We start from the raw sequence: 10171 nt of genomic DNA on the forward strand, positions 1-10171 counted from the left end.
GACCATAATACATTTTAATAAAAATGTGTTATATCTACTGTGTTACAGACTTTTAAACAAAATATAGTTTATGAAGTAAGGATATTCTAATTAAGGAAAATATATCTAAATTGTACAGGACAGTGTTAATAAGCCTGTCACAACTAAACTGTAAACTCTACCAGCAACATGTAAGGCCACTAAATATTGTTGAATGGGAACAGCTACAGCAGCAGGGAAAGAACAACAAATATGATTCTGATACAATAATGAAAATGGAACCAAATCTTTTAATATGGTCATATGGAAAGTTATGCAAAATAAGTTGCTCTAAAAATAAAGATTTACTAGCAAGGCAACCTATTCTTGATCAGCTGATTGTGAGTTAGGTCCCCTCTTGCCATGAATTGCCTCTGGATCAGAAGGTTTTCCAGTGTTAAGATTAAGAGCTGCTTTGGTCAAGCTCAGTCCTATGTCAACAAGTATAAATGACTTTGGGAATAGATCTTGTTTCATGTCCTGCCAAGAGTACGAACAGGCCAAGATAAAAGTTAATCACCCGCTCCCAGCTAGCTGTACAGAAAGTCCTTGTGAGTTTCTGTTCCACTAAAACACCATCCTACTCAGAGAGCATTCAGAACCCATCAGAACTACAATTCAATTTTTATTTATAGTTTAAAAATCTATTTTAGCACCCAGAAAAGGGGAAATAAGTAGGGAAACAGAATGTAAAGTGAACACACCCATATTACCACCACATTAATTGACAACTACAATGAAATATCATAGCAGAGCCCTGCAGCATGCCCTGAAGCTGCAGGATGCTGCACAAGAAAGTATTTAATAAATATCACACTCTTTAAAAGGCTAGAATAGAATCAAGTGAAAGCTCCAACAGTGAGAGCAGCCCAAATAAGAAAGAATGCTGAAAATGCAAGAAATTTTCAAGAGAGGACTTATATTCTCTGATGATTCCACGTTGGGAAGAGTTGCTGATACACCAGAAGGCTGTGCTGCCATCCAACAAGACCTTGACAGGCTGGAGAGCTAGGCCAAGGGGAATCTCGTGAAATTCAACAAAAGCCAGTGTCAGGTCCTGCACCTGGGCAGGAACAACCCCATGCACCAGTACAGGTTGGGGGCTGACCTACTGGAAAGCAGCTCTGTGGAGAAGGACCTGGGATTGCTAATGGACAGCAAGCTGACCCTTAACCAGCACTGTGCCCTCATGGCCAAGAAGGCCAACAGTATCCTGGGCAGCATAAAAAGGAATGTGGCCAGCAGGTTGAGGGAGGCTATCCTCCCCCTCTACTCTGCCCTAGTGAGGTCATATCTGGAGTACTGCATCCAGTTTTGGGCTCCCCAGTTCAAGCAGGACAGGGAACTACTTGAGCAAGTCCAGTGGAGAGCTACCAAGATGGTCAGGGGATTGAAGCATCTCTCTTACGAGGAAAGGCTGAGCGCCCTGGGTTTGTTCAACCTGGAGAAGAGAAGACTGAGGGGGTATCTTATCAATGCCTATAAATATCTGAAGGGTGTGTGTCAAGAGGATGGGGCCAGACTCTTTTCAGTGGTGCCCAATGATAGGACAAGGGGCAATGGGCACAAGTTGGAACATAGGAAGTTCCACTTAAATATGAGACAAAGCTTTTTTACTGTTAGGGTGACAGAGCAGTGGAACAGGCTGCCCAGAGAGGTTGTGGGGTCTCCTTCCCTGGAGGCATTCAAAACCCACCTGGATGCAGTCCTGTGCACTCTGCTCTATGTGTATCTGCTCAAGTAGGGGGGTTGGATGAGATGATCTCCAAAGGTCCATTTGAACCCCTATAATTCTGTGATTCCAAAGACATTAGGATGTTGATCAAAGTGATGAAAGTATCACCTTCCTGCTTCTGAGTTCAATGGTATTCCTCTGTACCCAGGGGAATACCCAAAATAACAGAAGTGTTGTGTTACAGTCCCTTATAAACTCAATTATACAACCTTGAAATCAATATAGAGCTGTACAGAACTGTGTTGTATAATAAGGATATTTCCAAGCCTCATGAACACTAGCTCTTAATACATCACTAGAGAGAACTAGGTATAATAAATACCTTAATTCCATTGTTAGCTGTGGCCTGTTCTTGCAGAATTGCAAATGAGAGTTTTCTCCCTTTCACGAATTGTTGCGTCAAAGCACACAGTCTTTTCATATCTCTTCCATCTGACCTTTATGAGTGTTACTTACAACTTATCTACACAGAATATGGCCTAGCCCTAAATATTATCAGTTCCTTGCAAATAAGATGCATGCTAGAGTTGATATTGCTTTGATACTTTAAAATTACTCCTGTCCCAAAGACTGAATTCCACTGAATTACAACTGAGGTTGTATATAAGAAAAAATATTTGTCCTTTGGAGGGCAGGGAAAAATTTCAAAAACTGGGTCAATCTTTTGTCCAGTGAAATCGACAGCAGTACTGCAGTCTTCCAGGATTGTAAGGCTGCCTATCAACTAGAATTTGTGACTGGAATATTCTCCTTGTAGGGCATGCGTATCATCAGAAGCATCCCAAAGGGGAAGGCTTTATCTCTCACTAAGTTCATTAGACGCTGAGGAGATTTTGTCCCTTAATAGATGAAATCTAATGAATAACCCTCTGTACTCCTGTTGACCATGGTCACAGTGCTTGAACTAATCTCCTAAACAGACTTGGGGGCTTGGAATTGTGTGGGCTAAGATAAATACAACTTGAATAAGATTGCATAAAACATTTGATCTCTGACACAGATGTTGAAGTCAATCAGAATCTTTGCAGATTTTTTAGCAGTTATATCAACATAAAGATGCCAACTGTGCAGTACTTTCTAGTAGCATTCAAGATTCTGGAAGCCCATGTCAAATCTTCAGTGAGTGTCTTGCTCAGTTTGCCTCTACAAAAGACTAAAGGTACTTATGTTCAGAGACTGTTTTAATGTCATACAACAACACTTCTTGTGCTCTGCCCATCAGAAGAGAGCATCCTGCAGAACAGGTTATTTGCTTTTGGTAAAGCAGATTCCCCACTGCTTGAACTACAGCCCCTGGAGCGGCTGACACAATTACCAATTTCCTTCCTATTCTAGGAAAGGGAAATCAGTGAAATAAGTGAAAGCCATGCCACTTAACGGAAACTTGCAAGAACACAGAAATTATGTACTGTGAGAAGGCGAGAGGATGGTTATGGCTGGAGTCAAGCAAAAGTTAAATAGTGAGGAGGGGCTGTAGGAAAAGTTTATATAATGTCTTTAAATGGATGAGAGCAGCTGTATCAGCTACAAGAGTAATACTCAGATTTTTTCTAAATGATGCCACCTACTTGTTCATGTCATCCACCTCACCACTTCAAGGCACACTTGTCTTGGAAATTAAGCAGCAGTTCAACTTTTTAAAGAGACAGTAAAAAAAAAAAGGAGGATAGGAAGGATCAGAATGATTGAGTTAGGACTTCATTTCTATTCCCACAGAATCTTCCCTTCAAACCCACTGTGGTTTCCTCCATACTGACTTCAGAAACTAGTGAGATGAATTCTTCCCAGCTCTCTTTCTGTAGGAAAATATTTTTTACACAAGCATAGATATTTCAGAATGAAACATTACAGCCTTAGTTGTCCCTTCTGTTTAGCTTTTTCAAGAGCATGCAAGCAGGAAATCAGCATGGCGACTGGGAGTGGTCTTATCACTTGAGGTAGCCTAGACTGGGATAGGTATAGGTACAAAAAATTTCAGGATAGTTTGCACTCCTGCAGGTTCAAGGATAAGTGAAGTTTTTACTTTGCAGTGCTCTACGGCATTCTTTATAGGACTAATGGAGACAGAAAAGACAGTCTTAATGTTAAAGTTACTTTTTCCAAAAGTAAGACATTGTGCATAAAATCTCATTTTTGGCTTCAAAGTCAGTAAATGGAATATAAGTTCCTGACAGTTTCAGTAGGCAATATAAGTATTCCTATGTGACTAGGACTAGGATTTACTTCTTCCAACTTACTAAGAGCATACTAGATGAGCATAAATCCTAACTGATCATAAATGTATTCAGGTTAATGGAACAACTTCCATTGCCTTTAATGTATTTTGCTTCAGCGTACTGCAGACAGCATAACAGTCATCTCCAAAAAGAAAGTTGAAATGTAGTACAGATACAAAGACAGAGTCAACTTATTGGGTACAGAAAAATGTATCTGCTTTCCTGGATGTGCGAGAAGCAATTTAGAAATTAGCATTTATTTATATGAAAAGCTCAGAAATTAAAAGAATATTTAAGACTCTTTGGCTTTAAGATTCCAGTCATGGAATCACACAGAATAGATTGACATTGGAAGGAACATCTGAAGATTGTCTATGTCAATCCCTGCTCTTGAATCACTGTCAGCTAGAGCAGCTTGCTTAGTGTTCAGTCAGGTTTTGAATATCTCTAAAGATATTCAAGGAATATGCAACATACCTGGGCTAACTGTTCATGTGTTTGACCAACTTATACAGCAGACAAGAGGGTTTTTAAGTTCAAACAGAATTTTCTGTAAGTGGAATTTATGCCTATAACGTAACTGAGAATAGTCTGAATCCATTTTCTTTATTCAGACATCCATACCCATAAATACCATCCTCCCTGAACCTCCTTTTTAAAAAACTAAACATACCCAGATCTCTCAGCTTCTCCTTGCATAAAACATGCTCCTGTCCCTTAATAATCTTAGCGGCCCTTCACTGGAATTGCTCCAGCATGTCCAAGTAGTTCTTGTACTGGGGAGTCCAGAATGGAACATGTATCCCAGATGTGATTTCATTAATGCTGAGTAGAGGGTAATAACTTCCTTGATCTTCCAGCAACACTAAATGTCATGGGCCCTTTGGATCACTCAGCTTTACAGGACAATCTACTCTGATTCATTCTTTGCACAATCTCATTAAGGAATACAAGAGACAAACACAACAAACCAGGGCTCAAGCCCCATTTGCCCAGACTAACCTATTACGTGAAGTCACTCATTCACCAGTCAAGTCACAAGGTTTCATAACTTGTAACCCGTTCATGTACCTACAAGCCAAAAAAGAAAAATAAAAAGGAATTTATTACCTAGCCAATAGCAGGAGTACTCGGCCATCTCCTCAGTCACTGTACAAGCACCCTCTCTATCACACCAAGAAACATAAACATCTCAGCAGTCCAGCTGATTTTAGCTCCACTTCAAAAGCTTTTTTGGTCAGCTGATGGTTTATACCTTCCAGCTTTGAGGTATGGTCTATAGCATTTCCATAAGTTAGTGGATTCTGACAAAAGTGTCAGACAAAAGCCAATAGCTGCAGGAGCCAACAATTTGTAGGGCTGCGTAAGGGCTCCTTCAGGGTTCTTTAGCTTTTTCTGGCCACTTGCCTCAGGTGTTCCTGAGGAAGTGAAGGCAAAGCCAATTAGCATTGGTCACAGCTGTTGCCCCAATGGCTTGGTTGCTCTGTGCCTGTAGACTCTGATTACTCTTTCTAGGTCAGGTGAGGTGTCTTTCAACAAGCTCCTCCCAGGAAGGAGAGACTTGGGATGAGATAATCAACAGTGCCGTCCACCACCAAGCTCTGTAAGATGTACAAGGACTAGCCTCAGAAATGCTTCCAGCTTCATGCTCCTGGGAAGCTTTTTCCTCTGGTACATGGCTTTCTAGAGATACAAGCTGCCATTGCTTGTCCATTGCTTGTCCATTGCTAATAGCTAACCCAGCCGCCCTCCATTCACCAGTCCTGGCCATGGAGCTACCAGCATTCTGCTGCAGCATCAGGGCATTAAATGAGAGCCTTGTTCACAGCTGAAGCTGTACCCCAGGATAGTATCTGCGACGAGCGAGGAAAGCAAGCAGCCAACTCAATGTGAGTGATAGAGCAAGCTTCAGCTTTATTTTTAAGTCACAGCGCTTTTATATGCTCTTGTAAACAAGCTTCAACAATTACTTAATACAGGTTGTGACACCTTCTTAATAAACAGTCTATTTCTGTACTTTGTGCCTAATTCCTTGTTCTTGTTTATCGTTTGCTCTCAAGGCCGAGAGATATCCCTGCCTTTCTTCTTTACTCTCAAGGCCGAGATATCTCTCGCCTTTCTCCCTCCTCCTGGTGACTTGCAGATTCTCTGTAATTTTCCATCAGTGGGTCTGACGCCGGGTCTGTAGTCAAGCTAATTCCATCGCATACCCATAACTCTCCAGCCTGCTTTCTATCTCAAACAACTTATCATGAGACCCACATGTTGATTCAAACCTATAGTTTCCCACAAGTATCCACTTCAAAAGCTTTTGGTCATGTGATGGGTTATACTTTCCAGCTCTGAAGTTTGCTCTATTGGTAAATGAGTATTTCTTTAATTTTTCTTAGTTACTGTGGAGGAATAGATAGAACCACTTCACAGGTTGCTTTTACTTCCTACCTCTGAGTGCACATTTTTGAGGAAGCATGATTTACAAGCCTGCTGCCGATCCATTAATAGGGCCGCTAACACAGCAAGCTTCCCACTATGGTCCCAGTTGGCTTGTTGGTCGTACTGATTTATAGCAAAAGTTTGCACAGTAACTCTGTCTGTAGTCTCTCAAATATTCTTTGTGGGAAAATTTAAGTCAGAGCATTGCAACTTCATTTGACTGCTGTCTTTTCATAATTTCTTGTGTCACAAAATGTGGAATGAACGCCTTTGTAGTGGCTCTTGACCCAGGAATACTGAAATGCGTCCACAAGTTAAAAAAAGACTGCGTCTCTTAAGGACTATGAAGTGCAAATATAGCACCTCTGACTCAGGAAGTCCTAAACCTGCTGTAAATTTTTGAACCCTTGGCAAATGCTCCAATGAAATATTACTGCAGACTTGTTTTGTACTTGTGTTCTGTCTACTGTTAACCAATTCTGCAGGCAGGATCTTGGGATACTCCCTTTGATCCTATCCAACAAGAACATTTCTTTGTTCTTATGTTCACTGTTGAGTAGCCGCCTGTGATTTAGATATGTGAGACACCAATCTAAGTCCAATCACCTCATATTTAGGGAGCAGCAAAAGAACATCTGTGCAATGTCCACCACTGCTACTGTGATGTTTTTACAGAAGCAGAGCCTACAAGTGAGATGCTTCAGTCACAGGGGCACAAGATTCCTTATGCCAGATATCTTCCAGTCACCCTCCCCATCAACGCTGCTGCTGACAAGATCGTGGGAAGCTACACCTGTGCAGCAAACTCTGACCACTATCAGGTGTCCCTAAATTCTGGGTGTCACTTCTGTGGAGGTTCCCTCATTAACAGCCAGTGGGTCCTGTCAGCTGCTCACTGCTACAAGTTGTGAGTGGAAAAAAAAAAATATTCTTCCGTAACCTAATTGTTTCTTCCAGTTCACTTCTAGCAGGAATTCTGAGCTGTGAGACCCAAATATGTAAGTGATTCCATTCTGACAGGAGACAACCAAGGAATGGGTGGCTCATTCAGGAAGCTGGTCTGAGGCATCATGAGGGGTATTTCAATTCTGCAAATGTTTAAGTGAATACAGATGACTTTCTGAAATGGCAATGGGATAATGTAGCAACAGGCTGCGCTGTCTTGTAAATTGCACTAATCTTGCTAAAACTTAGACACTGAAGAACAGGAAGAGGAATGAAGTCAGGGTGACAGCAGTTTGCCTTTTTCCAGAATGTTTGTATAAAGTACTGTTATATATTCAACTTGTCCCCACTCAACAAAATAAATCTGCAGAAATTCACCACCTGTACTGGGACTGGGTAAGTGTGGATCCCCAGGACTTATTGTAGAACTAGAAAGATAATCAGCATGAAAACAGCTACTATGATAGTGATGTTGAAGCAAGAGCGTACAGTGACAGGGAGGTTCCTCATAACCTGTCGGTAGCAGTAAAGTATATGCCATTCCTTGTCTTTTCCAGTTGCATCCAAGTGCAGCTTGGGAAACATAACCCGGCACTCACAGAATTGACACAGCAGCTGATTAGTTCAACTAAAGTCATCTACCACTCTGGCTACAGCTAGGCAACACTGGACAATGACATTATGCTCATCAAGCTTGCCGAACCAGCCCACCTCAACTGAGCTGTCCAAACAATTCCTCTGCCTACTAGCTGTGTGGCCACAGGCACCACATGCCTAATCTCTAGCTGGGGCAACACACTCAGGAATGACAGCGGGTACTCTGTGGGAATGTACAGCATCATGGGGGCCCAGGAGACACTCTGAGACCTTACAATTAACTCCAAACTGTACAGGGTAAAGCACAGAGAAGTGCTGTGGGACAGGCCTTTTTGAGTGATCAGTCTGTGTAGGACTGTGTAGTAACCATTTAACTGCTTTAAAGGGAAGACTTTATAAGGTCCTTCCTCTTGTTCTGTGTTAGGAACATGGAATCACTTAAATCATCCATATGCCATTCACCAGCATATTCACAATGCCATAGATTTTGTGGCCTGATGCTATCAGCCATGCAGTGCCAAGCACTAGCAATTTAACTAATGACAATAGAATTGTTAGTTCTCTGAGAACAAGATAAAAATCTGTGATTGTGGATCTAAAATTACTACAAGAGGGCTCCTTTCTCTTACACCGATGGTCAGGGGTGTGGATGGTGACTGGTGTCTAATCCACTGACAACAGCTAAACCTGCACCAGAGGACAGGATGGTTTTCCTGAGGGCCAGGTTTCCTCCAGCATATGTACTACAAAACTAGCTCTTAGCTCCACACTTGCCAATTGATGATTTTCTAGGTATCAGAAAAATTAACATCTGCAGTGTAAAATGGCAGACCCATGAATAGAATCTGTTCCATTGAAATAACAGGAATCCATGCTGCGATTATTGTTCAGGGGGAAAATGATGACTGCTAAAAGAGGTTGTTCAGTGATTACTCTTCTGCCAAGAAAGATCTTCTCTGGGCTCTGAAATGAACTCAGAGATGTCATCAACCATCTCTCCCTATTTACTTATAGATCCATATCCAGACACCTTGCAGTGCCTGAAGGCACCTGTACTCTCCTCAACCAAGTGCACCAATTACTTCCCTGGGAAAATTGCCAAGACCATGATATGTGTAGCATTCATGGAGGGAGGAAGAGACTCCTGCCAGGTAAAACATCTGCCTGATGAAAGTTGCTTATTGAGCGAGGCTAGGCTTTTTCCCACTCAGTTAGTCATTGTCCCTTTTTTGAGAGAGCAAATGCCTTTGCACTAATTCTCCACAAGCAGACCATGCCATCTCCTGTGCCTTAGGCTAGTGAAAATGGAGGAGTGCTGCACCAGAGAGTCAGTAGTAATCACAGTCACTTTAGAGCTTAGGACACAAATGTTAGTTTTGGACTCACTGAAGATGAAATAGCCACTATGCCAAGATCCAGGCGGTCTGGCAAATGAACACACCTGACAATTGCCCTGCGGTTTACATGTGCCTAGCTCCATGGAATTATTTGGCAGGATAATATTTACAACATACATATCCTAATCATCTGCCAAGGACTGTGTCTGTCTAAAATAGGCAGCTTACTCACCCTTAGCTGTGGTGCCCTTGGAGCTAAAGGAAGACACAGTGGTGATGCTACTGTGGAGTGGTAATCAGAAATGACCTTTGTAGATCTTCTGTGTAGAAAAAGCCCAGTGGAGCTTCCTTGAATGTCAGTGATATCTGGGATCTCTGGCTCATCAGTTAGCTGATACCATTTGCTGAATATCCATATTTTATGTGCACAGGGGGATTCTGGCGGTCCAGTAGTCTGCAATGGACAGCTCCAGGGTGTCATTTCCTGGGGTATTGGACACGCGCAGAAAGGCTATCTATCCCAGGGTTTACAGTAAGATTTGCAATTACATCTTCTGGATCAAAGCAACTATGTCTGTCAACATAGACACTCTCATTCTATGTGACCTGCTTTTTCTCCTTATTATTTTCTTCTGGTTTGGGACTGCACATAGAAAAATTATCAACAAATAAAGACTTCCAGGCACCCCTTCTTTGTGCAACATTTTTCTGAGTACTTCCATAGGCTATGATATGGAGGACAGAGTCAGGGAATGTCACTCTGGGGAAAATATTTATTTGTAGTGCCTCTCAACTCCCAGGATCTTGGAACATTTTGCAGCCTCATCCTCAGGAGTCTTTTAGTCAGTTACAGGCAGCCATTTCTGGAGCAGCCGATCTTTTCTGTTTAT

At 41.9% G+C, this 10171-nt stretch overlaps 1 pseudogene; it reads left to right on the forward strand.

The window, feature by feature from the left end:
- Positions 1 to 1099: 1099 nt before the first annotated feature.
- On the forward strand, positions 1100 to 9953 carry LOC104049840 (trypsin I-P1-like; annotated as a pseudogene).
- Positions 9954 to 10171: the final 218 nt, after the last annotated feature.

Source organism: Phalacrocorax carbo, chromosome 1 (assembly GCF_963921805.1).
Source record: "Phalacrocorax carbo chromosome 1, bPhaCar2.1, whole genome shotgun sequence".
NCBI classification, from domain to species: domain Eukaryota; kingdom Metazoa; phylum Chordata; class Aves; order Suliformes; family Phalacrocoracidae; genus Phalacrocorax; species Phalacrocorax carbo.